Source organism: Scatophagus argus, chromosome 22 (genome assembly GCF_020382885.2).
Source record: "Scatophagus argus isolate fScaArg1 chromosome 22, fScaArg1.pri, whole genome shotgun sequence".
In the NCBI taxonomy this organism is placed as follows: Eukaryota; Metazoa; Chordata; class Actinopteri; family Scatophagidae; genus Scatophagus; species Scatophagus argus.
The window spans coordinates 14,405,804-14,428,688 of record NC_058514.1 but is presented as its reverse complement, the minus strand read 5'-3'; the positions used below and the strand labels follow the sequence as shown (position 1 = coordinate 14,428,688).

The 22,885-nt window shown below is 39.9% G+C and overlaps 1 protein-coding gene across 3 annotated transcripts in view; it reads left to right on the top strand.

The window, feature by feature from the left end:
• The first annotated feature begins 1,142 nt into the window (after window positions 1-1,142).
• The window catches only part of nav3 (neuron navigator 3), a 372,135-nt gene continuing 350,392 nt past the window's right edge, over window positions 1,143-22,885 (top strand). The window contains exon 1 of one of the 3 annotated variants that reach the window (XM_046378519.1): window positions 1,143-1,507. The gene's annotated coding sequence lies outside the window, so the exon portion shown is untranslated. Of the gene's footprint in view, window positions 1,508-10,288; window positions 10,765-14,903; window positions 15,391-22,885 lie in introns of those variants that run through there. The other 2 variants (XM_046378520.1, XM_046378521.1) reach the window with 2 other exon arrangements.

The following is a 22,885-nucleotide window of genomic DNA, read 5'->3' as shown; positions in this document are numbered from 1 at the left end:
TTAATCTTAGTGACGATCGGGACTCGCATCCTGTTCAAGGGCATCGACAATAATTTTTACAAAACCTGAGGTCCAAGAAGAAGAAAAGACTGGGTAAGCTGGAGCAAGAAAAGAGAATAAACCAACAAACTCAAACAATCCACATCTGTGGTTTGATTACAGCAGGAAACTATGATGTTAAATAACTCTGGGATAGCAAGTGCTAACATTGCTACAGATTAGGACCGAATTCTGTCAAAACAATCAAACAAAAGCGTTTTAGTTAGAAGTGGTCTCTTTATGCTGATAATGATATTTGCAAATATTAATGCCAGGAGTCTCCGCACACAAGCCTCACCAGTGTGAGATTTTTTTTTAACATGGATTTCTCATGTTTTATTTATTCACTTAATGGTTTAATTATACTTTATATAAATGTCATTTCTTAATATGAAAGCCTAAGGCCTAGACTCACAACACCAGGGATAAATTTCTGGTGAACAGTTTAAAATTTTATTATTTTGTTGGGTTAAAAATATACGTTTTGAAACAGAGACAAGAAGAAATGCATTGGGACAGTAAAAAGAAACAGTAAAGTAATACAGAAAATCAACAAACAAGTTTAGAACGGCTGAACGTTATCAAACCCTTTATATGTGTACTTTTACTTGCAATACTTAAAGCACACTCTGTCGATGACACTTCTGTACTTTAAATTGAAGGAAGTTAAATTTATTTGTAATGGGAGTATTTACAATATTGGTAAATGACCTGAATACTACTTTGACTGCAGTTGATTTACAGAGAATCTGCAAAGATCAAGAAGATCATCATACTGAAGTATAAAACCTGCACAATCCACATCTTGATGGATAAAAAATGTACTTTTTTCACATGCAATTACACTCATTTGCTTTTCAATAATTCACAATGAAACGCATTCAAGGCACGTGATCAGCACAGATCTTTAAGCTTGAATATTGGCTCTGCCCTGGGGGGTGAGTTTGGGACCACCTCAGAACCACTCGCATCTGCTGTGTCTCATCTGATTGTCAGTTCAGTGTTTAAAGCTGCATTGTTTTATCCCCCCCCCAGTTTAACTTCAGGCTGCTGCTCTGCTTGGCACCTCTAACAAACCTCTGTGACTGTAATTTCCCCCATAACACACGGAGCACCCTGCCCACAGCACACACACACACACACTGTCAGGGATTTGGTGTGCTATAGCGCCACCTGGTGTCCGGCCGGGCAGCTGCACTCCCCCCGCTGAGCGCTCAGACGGGCTTGGCGCTCCGACGGTCTGCAGGCTGCACCCGCTTTCTCTCAGCCTGAGCGCAGCTTTTTCTCCCGCAGACACCCGGGCTGACAGCCGTCCTCTCCGCTCTCCGGGAACATCTTTAAGGAGACCTAAAACTGCTTTTCCCGACGCTGTACTTTCTCTGAAAATACGCCTTGGTCTCCCTGTGTGAATAAAGAGCTGCGGTAAAGAGAGAGACAGAGCCTCCCCTCGTCAGCTGCTAGATGCCAGGTAAGACAATCTACCATCAATTGTGGAGGAGAAACGTGTGATTTTGTCACTTAGTGTTTTTTTGGTACTGGTTTGTGAAGCGCCCAGAGGGGCTTGTGGGAATGAACAATGCACAACATGGATTGTTCCAGATAGGCTGCACCTGCTCTAAATGAGTGTGACTGGTTGTTGGGTGTAAATATACAAACCACTTGTGCAAGGTGCTGTCAGATTAACGAGGCTGCCCAGTGATGCACGGGAAAGTGACTGTTATTTCTGATGCCACGCTCAAAAGCATCTTCACATGCTGTTCTCAGTAAGTGACGTGAGTGAAAACGCAGACCAAGTAATAATCATAAGGCAAACAACAGGAATCTCACCGTTCATGTCAGTTTAAGCAGCTGGATTTTGCTCACTGACAAGGCTTGCATTAAAAAAAATGGAGACTTGTGTTAAAGCTGGCTCGAATCACTAAACTTATTGTTAAAATGCAGAGAAGTAAAGCCTGTGCAGAGTCAATGAGTATTTGACCCTCCAGTAGAGTAGACTACGTGTCTGGTATCTGCCTGTTTTTTGTGTCTGCCTCCCTTTGTAATGACAAACTTTATGTGAAGCTGCAGACTTCCAGGCAGCACGGCCAGCACCATCCATCACGCTGCCCTCTGCCTCCTTCATAATGTCTGGAGGATGCCTCCGGGCTGAGGATGCGCCTATAGGCTTTGCTGTATATGCTATTGAAATATTACAGAGGGGGAAGCATCTTCTGAGCAGTACGAGGCACAGATGTGGATTAAGGCTCATCTTGATCTATTTAGTATCACCCACAGCCTGCTCTCATGAATTCCTGGAACATTTTTAATAATAGATGGCTGAATAGATCCAGTGGCTCGCAGCATCGATTTTTGTCTGTATGGGGGCTGTAAAGAGTCGTCTGATAACAAACCAATGAAGCCAAATGTCATGAAACCAAAAAATCTATAGTAATCTTACAATAAATTCTGAAATAGATTGCATATTATATATATTATAGCCAATCTAAGTCCCCATATAGGGATGCCACAGAAGATTAAAAAACACGAGGTAACTGTGAACTACCTGCAAAGTCTAAGTGATTTTCATGCTTTCCAACTTTCCCTCAAGCTGCTTATAGGCACGTTTCTGAAGCTTCTTTTGATTATACGGCTTTCAAGAAAGTGAGGCTCTCATCATGTTTTAGTCTTTGTATTTTTTCCAGAGAATAGTAAAGGCTCCTTTATTGCCCTAATTGAATTACATGCCCAAGTCAGGCGCACCAATTATTTCCTTGATTGTGTAACAAGTGAGATGCTACGGCATCTGGTGTTCCATCCCACAGGACCAGTGTGAGGCCAGAGCTGGCTATGGGCCCATTGATAGTGTTAACCTCCTCATTCATTCCACCAGAAGCTGCAGAATGGAGAGGGCTCAGGATCCCCAGGGAATACTAATAACCTTACCAGAGAGATTTGTCTAAGCCTTACTCACCATCAACCCAGCAAGCAGGCACGATAGTGTGCCAGGACTCTGCAGTCATGTTGGGGATGGATATAGTCTGGTAGGGTGAATGAACCTGCTTCAGTAAGCAGTTTGATTAACCCAAGAGACGTCATTAACTGTGTTGTATCTATGGTGCTTTAAATAGGACTTTGGGTGTTTAGACTTCATTTAGTCCTTGCCTGATTTATGTACAGTGTGTATTTCATTTCTAGTGTTGCACCTGGTTAAAGATTGTTAAAGATTTAAGAAACATTTTTTTTTATCAACCTTTCTTTCTATGTTCTCTTTCAATGCTAGAGCTATTGTGATGATTGATTTATCGTTTCTGTCATTTTACAAGCAAGTTCCAGCTTCTTAAATGTCAGGATTTGCTGCTTTTCTTTGTCATTCATTTAAGTAAATGAAGAGTCTTTGGGTTCTGCACTGCTGGTTGCACAAAAAAAGCAATGTTAAGATGGGAAATTGTGATGACCATTTTTCCACAATTGTTGACATTTTATAGACAAATTGATCAAGGAAATAATCTGCAAATTATTTGATAATGAAAATAATCATTACTGGCAGCCCTGTTCAGAATTAGATTCCAAATGATTTGTATGTAATATGGACTGTACTTATTGTTGATTAACTTGCAGGTTATTGTATCAAATGTTTGTTTCTAGAACTGTTTTTTTACTTAGTTTCTCACCTGTTGTTGTTGTGAATTTCCCACAATTACTAAGAGCCCACGGTGATGTCTTCAGTTTGCTTGTTTTTTTCCTGAACAACAGCCCAAAAGTTAAAGAAGTATTTAATTTGCTATCACATATGTCAGAGAAAAGCAGTAAATGCTGGTTTGAGAAGATGAAACCAGATATGTCTCATTTTTGCCCGAAAAATGACTGAAACGACTAGTTGAATATCAATATAGTCGCTCATTAATTTTTGTTGGTCAGCTATCTGATTGAGCAGTTATATACATACATATATGTCTTCATTTTCAAACCCTTAAGGCACAATGAATCCAGCAGCAGCAGCAGAAACTCACTTCTAGAATGAGCTAGAATGGGTGGGGGTGGGGTGCAGTGTTAAGGTGGGTGGTGTGTGGCAAAGAACATCCACATGATTGCCAGAAGCTAAGGTTTCCCCGCAGGACATTGTATTGTAAACAGATGATTAGCATTATTCACTTTACCTGTCAGTGGTTTTAATATTGTGGCTGATCGGTAGGCCTGCACTGAATTTAAAATTCACACTAGAACAAGCATTCAATTTTCCCCCACATTTGAGCAGTTTGAATTTCAAATATGCTTCTCTTGCATAAGCAGGTTTCAATGAATTTTTAGTTTATGATGGAGATTAAAGCCTGTTTTTACATTTAGAATGACACAAACTCCTTCTGTTGACTGTTGATTTTGTATCACATTTTACTCACATTTGCTCTGGTTTCTGTCTTGACGTTGTCAACCCTGTTTGGATGTGGTCTTGGCTTTGAACTCCAGTAGAACTCAGGACTCCAGTTGAAGTCAACTAGGATCATCTTCTGTATTGCTCTGGCTTTTAGCTTTTGTGACGTGTGTCTGTTTTCTTAAGCAGAGCATCTGAAAAGGACAGAAACTCAGGTGGCATTAGTATCTGAAAAATTTGATTTCATACTTTCTCTGGTGCAAAGCAATACAGTCAACATTTGTGGCAGAACTTCGCTTGTTGTTGTAGCTTGCTTGAATGAGTACGAGATGAGTTGCTGGGTTCTTGCCTGAGTTTTGATAAGATGCGGAGCAGGTATGTGTTGGGCTTGAACAGTCCATTGAGGTTGATTACAAGCAGTCGGCTGTGGCGCACGAATCTGACAGGGTGAGCCCTGAGGGACTCAACCCTCATCTCCAGCTTTGGTCCTTCCACTTAGATCTCTATTATCACTATCTCTTCTATTGTCTGCCCCTTCTAGTCTTCTCGTCTGCTTTGATTGTATTTCTGTTCAATCTTTAGCCCTATCGCTCTCCCTGTTCTTCCTTTTCCTCATTAGATCTAGCTTCTTTTCCACTCCTGTACTCGTCTGTAACTCTCTTTTCTCTTCCCATACTCCTCACCACAAAAATCTTACATGTTAACAGCTTTGGTTCTTCAATCCTAGTCTATCCTCATTTCCCTTCCTTTCTTCTCTTTCATGTCACACAGCTTTCATTTTACAACTTCTTTTTGTGCCCCTGGGTCATGTCTGCGTTGGATCATGAGGATAGCGTTTCACTGAGATCAATGATGGCTGAAGATACTTCATTTAAAGTGTCAGATTGAATTAGGAAGAACCTCCACAGATAAGGGTTTAACGGCCTTGATGGAGAGCAGCGACATGCTCTCCCATCAGCACAGATTAGCTCTATTGTCATTTTAGGAGGAAGTCTCGTTTGATTAATTGGACCCAAAGTAGTACCTGGAGGGACGCCATCTGATGCACTCATGCATTAATAATTAGTTTATCTCAAAACTAACTAATCAATATTGGAGCATTCTTCTGTCACATCATGCTTTGTTGTCTGCATGACTTGCAGTGAATCTGGGGTAACCCATTAAAATTTTGCTGTGTTTGCACGCTACTTGTGGATGCTCAAAGAGTTGACTGCAAAGCTTTTTTGAGTCAGAATTAAAAGGGGGAGAACAGAAAGCAAAAGTTATGTGTAATCAATGCAAAGAGACAAGAAGCACAGGAAACAAATGGCTGTTTGTTCTGTTTTCTGGAGACGGGAAAGGCTTGTGTCTCCAGACAGAGAGAATAGGGAATAATGAGAGACACAAAGAGAGGCTGGGAGGGAGGGTGGTTATTTGTCAGCAGTGAGCGTTCAGGGCAGAAAGCTTCATGACACTGATGGCCTGTGAAGCTGCTCTTTGAGGATGCTGAATGAACTTGTCATGACAGATAGCGCGCTGTGGCCCTGAGCAGCCAGGAGCTGTGGATAAATTCTCCACTACAATGAGGGATTGTAAGGTTGGTGTGGAAAATGAAGATTAAGACTCCTTGAAATTTGGACTTTCGCCTGATCCCCCAGAGGTGAGACCACACTGAAAGTGAATTAGCTGAGTTAAATTAAACTTCTTTGTTTTTTTAGAGTTTTAGAGTGTCTTAGCTACCTCTGGTGCTGGTTGTTGTCTTAATATTGAAATTGAACAATGATATGTTTTTCTATTCATTTTCAGTGGATGGAACTAAATATGTTGATGGGAGTGATGCTGTATTTGTCACTGCTCATGCTTATAATACTGTGATCACTTTTTTGTCTATTTTTTGGATATTTCAAAGACTAAACCATAAAGCATGCATCAGTCAGTAATATAAGTAATCATTAGTGCTATCCCTAGTGTCTTTTTGAAGCAAACAAACAGCAACATTTTTATCTTCACATCGTGTAAAATTTGAAGGAAATAAACTGTCCATTTGTGATACAAAATTTCCAGATTGGCTTTTGGGAGAACATTGTACTAAAAATACACTGAGCCTTAATAATATAACAACATTGGACACTGTTTGCACATTGAAAGATTTATGGCATAAGGAGCACGATACAAGAGATGCTCTTTGGTCAGCCTAGACTGTAATATCTCCACAACTATCAGATAGAATGCCATGAAATTTAGAAGAGATAGTCTTGCTCAGGCTTTGATGATCCACTGACTTTTACTCTACTCCATCTCATAGTTGGCAAGATATCTCACTTCTTGGATTGACTGTCATGAAATTTCAGGATTAATCATTTTCACTTTGGTGATCCTGCAATCATTCATCAGGTCAAAATTTTAATTTGTTCAGCACTTTGGTTTATGACCAAAAACTTTATGACAAAACTGATGACCTTAGCAGTACCCTGCCTAAGTATTTCCTCACAAGCTGCTTTTTCATTACTTTGCTAACTCATTAGATACACGCTGATCATCTGGCCATTCATAATAAGCGAGCCAGATATTGGCATCAGGTAAATTTTGAAAATGAAATGACAGCAGTTCTCATATTTTAAATATCAAGAACCCAAATGTATTGAGCAGTTAGATATGTTCTGGAGCAGGGCTGTTAGTTGGGGAGATAACAGTGAGAAGGACTTTGAATTTACCTTAGAGTGATCTGGCTTTGACAAAATGGTAAGTCCAAGGCTGGAATGGATGCCTGATATGAAGAGCTTTAGATGGATATTAATGTAGAGTACTCCAATCTGCTTGTTTGTGGATACTAACCTTTTGTACAGCAGCTCCAACAACCCACGATTCCACCAGTGCCTTGTTGACACCTGACATAGCCCTACTTTCCCTACCACAGCCTCCATTGGCCAGCATCTCTGTTAACCTTTTCTGGTCCAGAGAGGAGCCAATGGAGGGTGTGTTTTCTTTGCCAGCACTTCCACTTCAGATTCACACAATCCCACACATTGACAGTCTGCTGAATATGGAGCTGTTGAGTGTAAACAAGTTCTTTGACTGTTGGTCAAGTCTGCAAGGGTAGTTGAGGGTAGGGATTGTGGCTCGTTCTTTATTTCTCCAGCTACATTTTCTCAGGCAATCTAGGGATTTAAACTGCCCACATTAGATTATTTTATCCACTGCAGTGCTATGGTTTTAATTCAGTTAAAACCAGAAAAAGTTACTGCTGACTGACAGCCTTAGGTTTAGCTGTGTTTAGGTTTAAAGTGTCATTGTGTCAATTAAATCTCTAAACGCTTCCATCAATCTCTGGCAAAATGTGGTTTTGATCCAAACCAGCTGAGCCTTGATGGAATCTGATGTAATACATTAGTGGTGACTACAGGCGAGTTCTTTTCCTGCTGATTGGCAGGGCTGACAACAGGGTCTTTACTTTGATGGCCAAAATGCCAACGCTGTGGCAGGAACAAGCTACAGTTGAATGGCGACAAGAAAAGAAAAGATGAAAATAGATTCAAAGCTGCAAAGGACGAGATAACAGATCCAGCACCTACATGCTCTCGTGTGTAGTGTCAGTGGGCTAAATGGTCCTTTTTCAGTCCTGACTCACTCGCTAATGTGTTAATATGAAACACTGCCGCTGTGCACCAGCAAATGATATGAATCTGCATTTTTATGTAATTTTCTGCAAGACTGATAGCCAATCAGTTGTAATGTGTCAAGATAAGTAGAATAGTCCATGCTTGGTTCTTATCAGACTCATTCATCTCCCCTCTCATTTTAAGTTTGAGTTTGACATTGAAATGGGTGTGTATTAAACACAGAGAAAGGAGACTTGGGTGTGCATCTTTTTTTTTTCCTTTTCTTTGCTCCCTTTTTGGAGTAAATCAGAAATGATGAATGGCATGGCGGTTTAATGATCTTGTAGCGGAAAGGCAAGTGCTGAAGCTGGCACATTACATGCTAACGGCAGGGAGATGAAGATCGACTTCTGCCAGAAGCCTGCAGGATTCACATGAAAAACCATCGGCTCAATTAAAGGAAGGATCTGTGAAGTAAAAGGGACTGATAAAAAAGAAGTCACACTTATGGGATCCCCTCTACACCATCACAGAAAACAAGCCAAACCCTCCCTTGTGACTACATCTTTCTCCTTATGTTTATTACCAACATGTACCAGCAGCAGAATCCAGCACATTCACTGTGACTCCCTCAGGATTTGTCACTATCTGCTTGCGCTCTAACTCACATATATGCCTGTACACCTATCCTAGGAAATTAAGGGGACTAATTTACATTTTACAGGGCTCCTTTTGTTTCTGCAAGCCCCACATCTTCAACATGAATCTTTGTGCTGTTCTCTTGTGGCACAACTACTCCACATCACAGGCCCTTATTACGTGTCAGCCGGGAGTTTCAGCACCAATTAGAATTACATCTCCATTTGGATCTTTAACTCGGTTGTTGGTGGTGTTCAAAGACCCATCAACACATTTCATTAACCTAGTTGCCTCCTTGTGCTTTCTGTCTTATTCTTTATGGCAAGGTAGCAAAGCCTGAAGACTTCAGCAACCACTAATCTGCTCTTAATGCATTTGTATGCTGCACAATGCAACATGTCATTATGAAAGTATTAAAACCTCTCTGTGCTCCTGAGGAGCCCTCAGCTCAGGCTCTGGGGCTGTGTTTGCTATTATTTGTACGTGCAAGTTTGTATATGAAATTAGAGTTTGGATTCACTTCTGTTTAGGCAACTAGCTGTGTGTGAGTCTGTGTGTGTGATTCTACTTGCGTAACCGGTAGTGGTGTTTGTATGTATGCGTGTCTTGGAAGATTTGGCTGCACCCCCGGCCAGAGAATGTTGCTGACACAAAGGGAAGGCAACCACTTTTTCTCCTTGTACAACAATCAGCATGGCATCAATCGTACCATCAAAGCAGTGGTGGGTTAGCGCTTGGGGTTAGCCGCGGGTAAACTGAACGTGGCTCGCATGAATCATGAGGTTACGGGGGGGGGGGGGGGGTTATATGAGTTCACTTTAGGTTAGCAGCACCACATGCTAATGTTTCAATGTACATTTCAAAGAGTGCGCTTTGGTTTAGGTGCCAGAGGATGCAAACCTCTCGATCCATATTAAGAATTCAACAGCTTGAGGCTACGTGGAAAATCACTGATCTCAGTGCATGCAGTCTCAGTGCTGTATGTTGACACACACACACACACACACACACACACACACACACACACACTCACACTCATTCTGTAATGTTGTATGGTCCACAGTGGCAGTGGAGGAGGCTTCATTTTTTCCGTGCGGAGTGAATGGAAGTAGATGAAATGTAGACTGTCACCCATGGGACAAGGATTGATGGGAAAAATGGCCTTATTTTTAGTGAGGCGCTCTATGAACAGGCTTCTTTATGCATATTCAGTAACATTAGAGAGGGGCAAATATGAGTTTGTGGTCAACTACACCAGTGTTTTCTGTGGTGTTTTTATGGTGGAGGTGCACCACCTCACCTGAAATAAAGAGGACTTCCACTAGAAAATAAATAAATAATGTCTACTATAATAAAGAATAATGTTTAGTATTGAGATTTAAGAACAAAGAACTATGCCATCATGTCCCAGAGCAAAGGCCAATTTTTTAATAAGTAACACAATTGTTCAAAATGAAATTGTATTGTATTGGCTTTGGATACCATATCATGATAAGGTGTAAGTGTTGTCCTTTTTACAGGCCGCACTGCAGTAATATGAAGTCATTTTCTGACCAGACTATTCTTTCCAAGTAACTCCTCTGTTATATACGCTTTAGCTCATTTGAGTGTACGTATAGTCCCTCAAGCATATCCACAAGATCCACGAACTAAATGAAATGTCGAAAAATCTTTACACAGTTCAACTTTTCATTGCATGCCAGTGGCACAATCATTACTACTCTTTTAAGGAGGTAACGAGCGCAAAAGTAAAGTCACAAGTCAACACAAAACTTTAAACTTTAAAAGAATGACACAGACCAAATAGCAGGTGTAAACTACCCACTCAGCAGCATTTCATTGAAAAAATAATTTTTCCACTGGACAGTCAGAAAACAATATAAGCTGGGATACGATTTGGTGACCCTGGTTTTGAAATAATTTATGTTTCTGTGTCCATATATAAGCCATATATAACTGTCCACTTGGGTAATGTAACTGTATTTGCTCAAAAGTTAAATAAAAATGGCACAAATACAGCATTTCTGAGGCCCAGAGGCAGCAACTCATGCATACAGAATGAACTCTAGTTTGTTTATCATTTCCCCTCTCATTTCAGTGGTGTGGCTGCTAATGTCCTCTGGGTCCAGATGACTCTGCAAACCCTTTAATCTCCGACTGGTACACACACACACACACACACACACATCACACAGCAATGCGTCTCGTCCAATTACTGATTCAGCATCAATTATTGTCCCAGACACTATGCTCGTCAGAAGATACTCATTGCAATTAGGCTCCCTTGCTTTGTTAGTGAATTGGCAGGATGCGAGTGCAGTCACTTTGGATACCGGCAGATTTTATACTCATTGGAAGCACTCTGATGTGGTTATTATTTGTAAAATGCCATGGATTTCCTGTAAGGGCCTTATAGTCCTGTGGTCAGTCATTGATCTGTATTTAAAACTCAGAATGTACGTATGTGCAGCATCTGATTCCTAGGATGTCAGATTTACTGTGGGCTTGCACTGGTTTTCAAGGACAGTAGTTTCGAGAACAACATGCCATCTTTTGGTGACTTATGAGTCAAACTTTTTACACAGAAATCTGTTTGCCCACGTTTTGAGAATAAACAATGAGTCAGTTTTCTCTTGCAGCATTTGCTTTGTTATATCATTTTGGGCTACATTGTTCTTGTATGAAAAGTGCTACACAAATAGATTGTTAACTGATTAATAAAACAGCAAGTTGTCATTGTTATCCATGTTATGATGCAGTGGTTGGTTTGGAGCCGTTGGGTGACGTTGCAAATGCAGAAACTTTTAGTAAATGTACTTGAACCAATTTGTTGTGATGTCCAAATGTAATTTTTTTGGCTCTTGATTGAATTTTTCCTCAGAACAGGGTGAACCACAGATATGTCACCAATAGGGCTGTGTACTGGCAGGAATCTGGTCTTATGATACATATCCTGACACAGGGGCTTCAATTCAGTGTAATGTGATATTGCATATAAGTTCTGTGTTCTTTGACTTTACACTAACAATGTGTGGTTGACGCTGTTACGTTGGAATGACAGAGTCAAAAGGCTGAAGACATGTTGCTACACCACTGTCTATCTGTTGGAGATCTTAACATAACACAAAATGAACCGCACAAATCTTTACATATTAATCATTGATTAAACACTGACGTGTTTTTGAGAAGTGATACAGCTAACAGTGGTGTTGGTTGACTAGTGACTGCGGTTAGTCGATTTAGCTGACAAAACACTGCTCAAGAATTTCAACCAGTTGAATTCGGCTGAAAGCTAAGACGTAAATAGGGGTGAATACAGTCATGTCTTCAGGCAGTGTTGACCAAGAGTATATAGAGAACCTCCAATATGGCCACTAAAAGGTGTCTTATTGCATATGAAAGCCTTTTGTGACAAACTTGGACACGAACTTGAAGCCTTAGAAGTGAGTGCCTAGCTCTAGCTAGTTAGTCACAAAGGCAATAGAACCACTAACCTCACTTACATTACTTTCCTCTGCTTCCTTTTTGTCTTTAGATTTATCTTATCCTAATTGCCTCGAACAACAGATAATGAAGCAGTTCTGAGCCGTTTGGTTTCTTAACACGCCATGGTTTGCCTGTAAACCACTATGTAAGACCGCACATTAACAGAAGGCAGCAGAACGGGAGAGAACTGGGGTGGGGTGGGGGGGTGGTCGGGCTGCCTCTGCCAAGTGGGCACATGCCAGCACTTAGAAATCTGGCCTGCTGATATGCGTCTTTGGTCAGGGAGTTAATAAACAATGGAACAGACATCTAACCATGATAAAAATCCTTTCTCACTCTCTCCTTTTCTCTCTACATCCTCTCTTTACCTACGTCCTATTTGTCAGGACAATGACCTGGTTAGACTTACTGTGTGACCTGGTTAAATATATCAGGTTGATCATTTGCTTCTTACATAGTGTTATCCTCTGCTGATGGGGTGGAAATGAACTTAAAGACTTGGTCAGCAGCTTCAGATGCACCAGGGTGTAAAACCATTGGTGATGTTAAGCCTTTTGAAATGCACATTAAAAACAAATATTATTTATAGCTGAAATGATGAGCTCATCATACAGAATCTTTTAAATATGTTGTGGTTCTCAAGTTTGATGATTTTGTTGCTTTTTCCGCACTCATATAACTGTAAACTGAATTTAGCCTTTCAAAGTTTTCACAAGCAACTTGATCCTGATACTGAAGCTCCTAACTGAAAATTATTAAGTTTATTAACATTAGAGTAAATGTTTAACTGGAAGAATACAAATTCTGAAACTGATATATAACTCCACTGGAACTGTATGGCCTAGGGCTGTCTATTGTTAAGAATCTCACATACGATAAATATCACAGTATAGGGCTTATGATTCAGTATGTGGCAATACTGCATGCAAGGAATATGTGTTGTTTCAGTGGGATGGCCTGTTATCTTTGTCTTTATTCTCTCATTATGTGCAGCTGCTAGGCGTTTAAACACGACACAAAATGAAATGAACCACGGCCACAAATCTTCGCATTTAAGCTATCGATTTAAAATTGATAGTGTTTTTTTAGAGTCAGCACAGTATCTCAAAACATACACAATATTGTGATACTCAAGTGTATATGATATTTTCTTACTCTTCTAGTTAGGACTACAGAAACCCTACGTGCTGTTCAAAGTCTTTTGTGACTACAGACACTGGCTGCAGAATACACAAATCCACAACAGACGAGATTAATTTTGGCCGACTAAAAGTGAAGCTGTTACTGGACTTACTTTGTTACTTGCATCAGAGCTTAAGGGATTTGAGTAGTCTGCCAAATTGGGTGTCAGAGCAGAAGTTGATCACCTGTTCGACCAAATAATTTTTTCAGTACTTTGCTTTTATGCTGAGGTTTTAATGCTGTGCTTTTACTTGTATAAGCATCAAAAACCCAATCTTAACTAGAATCAGCTACACACTTCTTTAAATGCTGTCTTCTCTTTCAGTCTGTTTCTTCCTCTCTGTCTCCGCAGTCTTGTTTTCAGTGCATGACCAAACACACTTGCGCGGATGGTTGAATTTATTGAATACACAGATCAATCCACAGCAAACACGGGTTAGACACGGTGGCTGGAACCTAAGATTAGATATTTCACTGATGACATTATCTTCGTGCAGCTGAGAGGAATGCGACTGACATTCAGGTGACGACTGAAGCACCTCATGCTGTGAGTCATGCAGATGTAAAAAACGGAAATGTAACATGGAAAGCTCTTTTTGCTGCTGGTTGCTGATGTCATATAGCTCCTCTTGGCTCCGCAGGCCTCTGTGGTTCTGTCTTTAGTGGCTTTTGGAAATCATTCACTTGCCTCTTAATTCTTTTTTTTTTTTTTTCTTGGGCCATTGAGGCCGGGTGGTTGAGTGAGATGCTTTCCATTACAGTAGTCTGTCACCACATAGAGCGGTTTTTGATGCCAGGCAGATTTTATTCCCCCTTGCTATAATGCATGCAAAGATGGACCAGTAAGAACGAAATAAATGCTAACAATATGCTGTAATAGGGAGCAAAATAGATGTGGGATCACATACATAATAATTATGTATTTCATTTCATATATTTAATTTTATAGACAAATCTGGGTGGTATAGGTTGAAGTAAACAAGCAAGAAATGTAGTGGCAGTGTCCTGGAGGGGCTCTTGTTCATTTCGTTCATTCTGTTATGATAAGGTGCTTTTCAGTCTGTATAATTCTTTGTTATTTATTCAAAAACTTTGTTTAGTTTGCCTATAAATGTAACACACATATATAAAAATGCTTCTAATAATTTATGGAGATATTGTGTACACAAATATCACCGTGACTCGCACGGTGTCTTGCATGAAAACAAGGTAGATGTGCTTTTCAGGATTAATGGACAAAGGACTAAGCATAGGCAATTTTTAAGACACTTCTGGAGAACTCCTTCTGTAAAAGTTATCCTTGCAGCCTTGCGGTTCAAATGTAAAACTTCACAAGTAGCAAGGGCGCTTGTGCGCAGAATAATCAAGTCATCACACTTTGGTAGGTGAATTTGCATTGCTACTTCATTTAGCCTACTGATAATTTAATTATGCATGAGATTTAGTTGACTTTGGCCTACATGATGCCTGTTTTTGGCTAAATAAAATGACTGGTAATATGAACGCCAAATATTTCAAATATCAGTCACTTTTATTAAAGGTTTATTAAAGGTGATATACCCTAAAGGCCAATAAAGCTGTTTGCAAATATGAAAAAAGAAAAGGCAAAAGTCTCAGAGGTGGATTTCTCAAAACATGGATAGGTACCACTTGAAGTACAAATTATGGCCAAGGGATAAACAGATGGGTTGTACCTTCTTTGGAAAGTACTTGTTTGTGTTCCAGAATCTTTTTTGAAGAAGAAATAACATGCCCTATGTGGATCATCCTTTGGGAAACCCCCTCATTTTGACATAGAGAATTGCTAATAATGCTGGAAAACTGCCTTTGCACTTACCATGTAATTGCAGCATTTATGCGATTTACCAATGCCATACTTGGTGTGAAGGACCATAATGGTCTCCCCGAATAAAGGGATCTAGGTGAGTTTGGATTGAGGTGAAAGAGGTTTGGAACAGGAAGCAGCACATACAAATACTGTATAACCAACACAATAAAGAAACACAAACACCCCTGAGTGCAGTGGGACGTGCCCCCTTGCCCCGTGCTCGTAAATGTCCGCCCCTGCAGCGGCGCGCGCTTCCGCCTAGGAGCAGTGGAGCCGGACCGGGAGTTCAGGTGAGTGTACGTGAGTGTATGAAGGACCCAGAGTGTTTACAAACGGACAGATGACGAGTGGGACAGGTAGTGGGTACCTCACTGCACACCTGGATGCTAGATCGGGGAGAAAATTGTCACGGGTGAATTGTGGTTGCGGTGAGCGAGGGACGCGGCGGGCCGTGTTTCCGGCGAAGCGTCCATGGCGCACGCCACGCCAAACATGTCACCAAGCACTTAATATCTACACGCTGTTAAAGAGTCCATCTCTCCATATGTGTGTGTGTGTGTGTGTGTGCGCACCCGCATGTACATGTGCCACAGAGTCCAAATAGTCTTTCTTTCTCCGACGCTGCCTCGCAGGCCACGTCACCACAGAGCGTCCATCGCGGAATACAGTGAGGAGGGGGGTGCTCACCTTCTCACACTTGACCAGGGGTGTATAATATCTGACCCAACATTTGCCGAGACATTCCTCCTCTTCATGATTCATCACTACGTGGATCTGTAGTGTACTATCTAATCTCTAATGTTCCACTTTTTAAATTCTACTTTTAAACTTCTGATCTTCTAGATTTCTACCCGCAATCCCTCGACCCTCTACACTCTTTTCATTGCCCTTCTTGTGTACAACCTTTGTATATTATATTTATTAGTATTGATTTGCACGTGCACCCAGGAGCTCAAGTTGTTTTGGAAAGAGGTGGAGAGATTGTGCAGCAGCTGAAGCTTGCAGGTCAAGCTGTGCTGTGCCAAAACACTTAAAGATTCTGATCACTGACCGTGCAGGCCTTGTCAGGGATATGACGTGTTCTTTATGCCTCTTATTGAACGCAGTAGAAGAACAATGGGGTATTGACACTTCTTTGATGCATAATGCATCAAAGTCAGAGCAACCGTCACTCATGTTAGCAATAACCTCGTTGTCCAGCTTCCATGTACTTTTTAATTTTTCATTAATGACATTTAACGGATGCTCTTATCTGGAGAGAGCGAGCTAGTGGGGGTTCAGTTAATTAATAAAGCTGCTCATGGATGCTGTTGCAGCCATCAGATCTGTGACATTTGAGTTGGAAGATAGTGTCTGTACTCTTTATGATAGCATGGTTTCAATTCAGTAGGGAATTTGGTCTGATCTTCCACTTGAGGGAGCATTTCTTTAAATGTGATGCTGTCTAATAAGATGGAAATTAATATTCTTTAATAAGAATTTTCAAGTGTCTTTCCAAGCCAAAAATAAAATGGCAAGACCTGTGGTAGTGTTGTGTTCCAATAGTCATTTTCATTAAGGATGTTGGCAAAATACCCAGATTCATGAGCTTCTATTAGCAAAGGATACAGAAATTTAGGGGCATAATTCTTTGGTGGCTGTAGCCAATTAATGCTACATCTCATCATCAAAGATGCTACAGCACTATAAACTGTAGACTGTTGAGCAGTTTAACAGCTTTGGTTGCCACTAGCGATTATTTTCATCATCAATTAATCTAACAGTTATTTTCATGATTAATATAATAATTCTCTCTCTAAAGTGTCAAAAAAATAATTGTGCATTATCATAGTGTTTAATTTAATAATAGAAAACTAAGTTAAGTTAAGCTAAAACTAAAATTGAGATTTTGACTGTTGGTTGAACAAATCAGAACATCACCTTGGGCTTCAGGCATGTAAGGATTTCTTATTACCCTGATTTCTGAGATTTTAGTGATAAATCAGTTAATAAACAAAAGTAACCAACAGAATAATGGATAATACAATAATTGTTTCATCATGCACTTAAACTTTTATTGATATCATTTCAACATGAGGAGAAAGTAACTGATGAAAAATAAAGTATGCAAAGTAAGTATTCAGTAGGACATTTTAAAGGATTCAGATATGAGACTGGATTCAAATGAAGTAAAACACTGTTGAAGTCTCGTCTGAAAATCAGACTGAATTGTTTTGTTCCACTTTAGCCTGTCACTGTGTTCATTACATATTTGTCCCATTTTCACTTTCAGTCCACACTCAAGCTCTGTTAGTGTCGATTTAAGAGTACGGTACTTACATCAACTTTTATTGCTACGTGGATTTCATCCTGTCAACATTTTTAGACATTTTTCATGAATGTAGCTTGTTTGCTAGCTAGGTAGCTGGGAGGACCTTTTCATTCCCTCACAAGTCTGATTGGTCAATAGTTTTGCTAAGAACGGATCGCTTTGAATTGCTGAAGAGGAAATGAAAGTGTTTCCTGATCCACCTGTCTTTTTAATTTAGATCATATTATTTTCTGCCCTCTGACAGTGACATATCTTCACTTCTTTCTCACTTCATCTATGTTGAAAGCAGCAGACTCAGAACTTTATTTGCCGCCCACGCCATTGCTGTTTCGCCACGGCCCTCATCTGGCAAAGACACCCAGCAGGACAATTTGTACTGACCCCAGGTCTGCAGCCGTATTTGCCCAGCCACAGTGTGTGTTGGCATGTTCGCCTAAGCACCATATGTGACAGGATGTTTGTAATGGTGACCGCAAAGCACTCGTCAGCCGATTCTGAACCCTATTTATAAGGCAGCCCTGTTATTTGTAGGGGATCGCTGGTATCAAAGGGTGGAGGCATGAAGGCAGTTTGTCCTGTTTCCTTTCAGTCATCTCACTCTGGTTTTTTTCCACACTGGAAAAACATGGACAGCAGCCACCTCCTTTGAACAGCCGGTCCAACCTAGGGCCTAGGGATCAGAGTGGTCCAAAATGGCAGCTTTGCTCTAACTTTTATGTCCAAGTCCACTCCTCTCTTGAGGCATCATTGCAGAGCCAAAGTGGAATTCAAACAGGTACGGTTCCACCGGCTGAGTCTTAAAAGCTTTGTTTTTAATGCTAATACCCCTCAGAGAGTTGTGGCAGTATTGGCTATGTGCTTTTTGCTGCTTTAAAATGACCCCCTAGTGTATTAGAACTGACTTGTTCAATATGTGCTCTCTCCCCCTGAAGTGTGTCAAAGCTGTAGGAAATGTTGTAAAGCTTCCACAGCTAATGTGCACTGATTTTCCAATGAAACGTGAGTAATGATGACATTATCACCTGTCAGTTAGAGTGAAGTTGTGGCTCATATTGTGGTTTTTGCAGTTCTGTGCATTGTGGAATAGTGAACTTTTCACACTTTCACAGTGCTGGAAACACCTGCCACATCAAGAGTATATTTTTTTCCATAAATTTGTGAGCTGTTGGGATGAAAATTGGCCATTGAGGTATTACAAGCACACGATGTGAAAACTGGGAACAACAACACATTTTAAGGTCTACTGCACTGAGTTTTTTTTTTTTTTTTTTTAAGAATTTTGTTATTTGGGTGTATCATGAAAGCCTTAGTTTAGGACCCTGAACTCAAAAAATATCAAGAAAGCAGTCACTACTCAATACAAGACTCACAGTTCATCAAATGCATGAGTCCTTATTGCAACAAAAAAATTCCACTTCATTGTCTCAGGAAGAAAACAGAAAAACAGGTTTGAGACTCAATACAGTTGATCAGTGAAAATAAACCCAAATGATGCCTAATAGACAAGATTAGAGATTCTCTGACAACTCTGGAGTTACCGTCTGTTACCTTCCAGAGTGCTGTCAGCTTCAGGGAATTTTAAGCCAGGGAGTGGTTTGATGGTGGGTCCAGAGAGCAGAGTGGAGTTGGAGATTATCTGATTCTGTAGAACCGGAGAAGCGTGAATTACAGACTTATTGGCTCGTTTCTACGGGTTGGCAATCTAACTGATCACTCTTAGGATGAAATGAGACTCTGGTGAGTGACATTAGATGTACATGTTCTGAATTCTTGAATATTCTGCAGGCTGGATGGGAAGCTTTGGCTGCCCAGATGTAGCCTGCAGGCCGTCAGTTAATAATCACTGATATAATGTATTCTGTGGCTCTGGTTGAGCTCTCTAAAGTGATGAGAAAAAAAAAAACAAACCCTGGTGTCATCTGGGTTTGCTCAGCTTGGTTTTGGAGAGAAGTATATAAGAAAGAGCCTGTGTTATAGAAGACTGTAGGCGTAGTATTTTTAAAATGTTCAAAAGACAGGCAAGGTCAAACAGAAATGCTCTCGAGTTGCATTATGCTAAGTGTACGCTCTGTTGATTTACTTACTACGACTACTTTTTGGCAATATAGGAACAAATATGCTGATGATTGACGTTAACAGTTCATCAAAGTGCAAAGTGTTGCTGGTAATGACAGTCAGCTGTTTTCAGCAAAAATTCTCTTAATAAACACTCTGTTCTCTAAAAGCCTTATGTTCAACATTTGCCAGGCAAAGTAAAAACTAGCTGCTCAACATAGCAGTGCATTTAGCAGCTAAGGAGCCAGAGATTTAGGAGCTGAGAGTGAATATTGGACATATTATAACTTTACAGTATTATAATATTTAGTACTGTGTTTTCTCCAGGTGCTCCAAAACATACAAAACTTAATAATAATTAAGTTAATAATTTTATGACTTAATTTCAAGTGGAAGACAACACATTTTATCGGTGTTCAAATATGTATATCATGCTTCACATAGCTCAGTCAGTAGCGTGTACCCAGCACTGTCCAATTATCTTTCCATTCCTCCCATAAGGAAAAAAATGCAATCATGGCACAGTAAGACGCCTTGGATAAAGGCATCCACCACATGGCACAGGGGAGCAGTATGTGGCCAGTCTCTCATGATCAATCTCTCCACAGGCCTATTTTTTTTTTCTTTTTTGGCAGCTCATTAATAGAAGACTGTTGACAGAGGATAAAAAGTCCATCAGCAAATTCAAGCCATAGCATTATCTTTCACCGCCCCCTCCTTCCTTGGTTTATTGTCTGTCTGACTTGGTGTTCTGCCTTTTTAATTCCAAAATTTGTGAGCTGTAACCTTGACATCCATGTGGAATGCAACAGGTTTTGAATTCAAGTAGATTTTCACACCTGGCAGAGGGAAAGGTGTGCGTGTGGATTTATTCTGAGTCATGAAATGGTAATGAGAAAAAGAAGTGTGTGTGTGTGCATGTGCACGTGTTTCACAGTGTGCGCTGCATCGCCTTAAGGTAAGGTTTTTGTTAAGTCTGGAGGTTGCTATGAAACACAGTGATGTAATTGCTACTCATGAGTAATTTGCAATGAGAATGACTTCATCTCTATGTTGTTTTTTTTGGGGATTTGATTGTGAGAGTTGGTAACACAGAAAGAAAAACACTACCTAGGTGTGTTTGGCTATGGCTGATGGTGAATTTACCCATCTTTTTTGAAGTGCGAAAAGCACAAGCCAATGAGAGAATAGTTACACTCGTTTTATATTTCTGTGCATTTCCAGATTTTGATGCCGTTCATTTCCTTCAAAAGATCCTTCAGAAAAGCAAACCTTTAAGGAAAGAAAATGATATGATAATGGAATATGGGGACATAGGCCTGCTGTTGTTTGCATTCTAGCAGAGACTTTGATGAGAAAATTGATACTACTTTTCTATCACTGAATGTTTAGCTCAGGTCAAGACATGTTTAGTTTAGCTGAGCCTGAAGAATGGAAGAGATGTGGCTAAGGTGAATGTGAAAAAGGGTCCTGAAGATTCCACTGGTTGCCTGGCAACTTTATTATGTTGCCAAGGCTGAAAGAAGTCACTGTGCTGGACTTAGAAATAGTAAGACACATAAATCCCCATAAAACCACAGATTTTATGTTGTTTAGCTTTTAAATTAAACAAACAATATAATTAACATGTCAGTGAGCATAAATCGTGCTGGTAGGCAGTTATTTTTGGTAGAAAGCTAACTCTACTTTCCTATCTATACCTTACTTAGCTTACAGATAGGCCTATGCTATTACTGATCTTCTTATCTATTTCTTGGCAAGAAAATAGGTAAACATATTTTCAAGAATGTTGAAATATTTCTTCAAAGTTATACTTTTAAGTTATTTTTAGTTATTATGTTATTTTGGATGGATGGGTTGAAATTTCATTTTTGTTACTGCTTGTTGTTACATTTTCTGTAATATCCAATCAATGTATTTACATTCACTAATTAACTCTTCATATATGCTACAGTAATTTTTATTCTGAGTGACGGGGTCTGCCGTTCCTGGTTTCAGATTGCTTACCTATGAGTGAGGGATTCACAGGAAATGAGGCATGAAATAATGTATTTTTGTGTTCTAACAATCAGCCTTACTATTCACTGTGACCAGAGATGGCCCTTGTAACAGAGTTTGTTTGGCTACAGTATAAAACAGATACTGCATTTACTCTTTTGTTGTTCCTGACAAGGTATCTGCTCAAGAACAATGTTTTCTGCAGCCAAGGTCCTGTTTCATGTAGTATAAAGCTACATTTGATTGCCAAACCATGAAGTCGCTTCAATACAAACTCATACAACTTCCTTCCCTTGTTTAGTTTTATTATTTGTGTTTGCTTCATTTTGAAGCTAATTAAAAACGTCAGCACTTTTTTTTCAGATTTATATGTCTGTCAGGCTCGAGTAATAGCACTCAATATCAGTTTTCTTTCAGAAAAGCACAAGTGATTGTGTGTTATAATGTTATTTTCAATTTTCAATCAATTAACATTAAATTACAACATATGTGCATCACCAGAGCTTTTATTTAGAATTGCCCTGGTGTGGAATAGTGTTGTGCTGTGAATTTCTTTCTTCAGATCATTAAGATGAATAACTTTGATCAATAAAAGCTAAACTGGACATTTTCCACCAGTGCGATTATGATGATGATTTTTGCCATATTTCTTCTGCCGTAGCTCTTTTTGATGAAATCCAATGCTTGCAATGTGTGAGCCAGCGACTGCTGTGCAGCCTGGTGGTATCATGGTCTGCAGGCTGCCGAGCTTCAGCGTACAGGGATGACATCACGGTGGAAGAGCTTGTTATTTTGCCATGCTCCAGACATGTCATAGGATTATGAGTAATGTGCATCACTTAGCAATGGTATCGTGTGCCAGTGCTCTAGCAGCAAGCACTAATACCCTGTAATTGCATTAAGTGTGATCTACATAACAAAAAAGAACGAATTAATTTTGCTATGATACTTTTCTTTATGCACTATTAATTACCCTGTCCAGCCATTTTCAGATTTTTCAGGCTTCTTTCTATTTGTATTTGCAGTATTTATCTTCACTTGGATGTGAGCCATGTTACTTGTTAAATTATTTGTCACTATGTAGGATTAACAGTAACATTTTTGTTAATTTTAATTGATGTCAAGTATTTGGGGATTGTTAAGTTCTAATATAAATAAGCCAGCAGTTGTGTTTTTATCTTATTCTGAAGAAGTGACAGTAATTTTTGGGATGTTTTGTTTAAAAAAGTTTGCCCAGTTACCGCCGTCACATTTCATAGACTGTTCAAAGCCTTTCTTCCTCCCAAATTCATCTTGTCTGGCCTCATCAGCACCAATTTAGTGAGCTGCCTCTGCAGTTAGCAAGTAAAAAATGAGCAGCACTTTTCTTTATTCAAGCTAGATAACCACTACCAATTACTTCCATGCCAATCCAGAAGTGG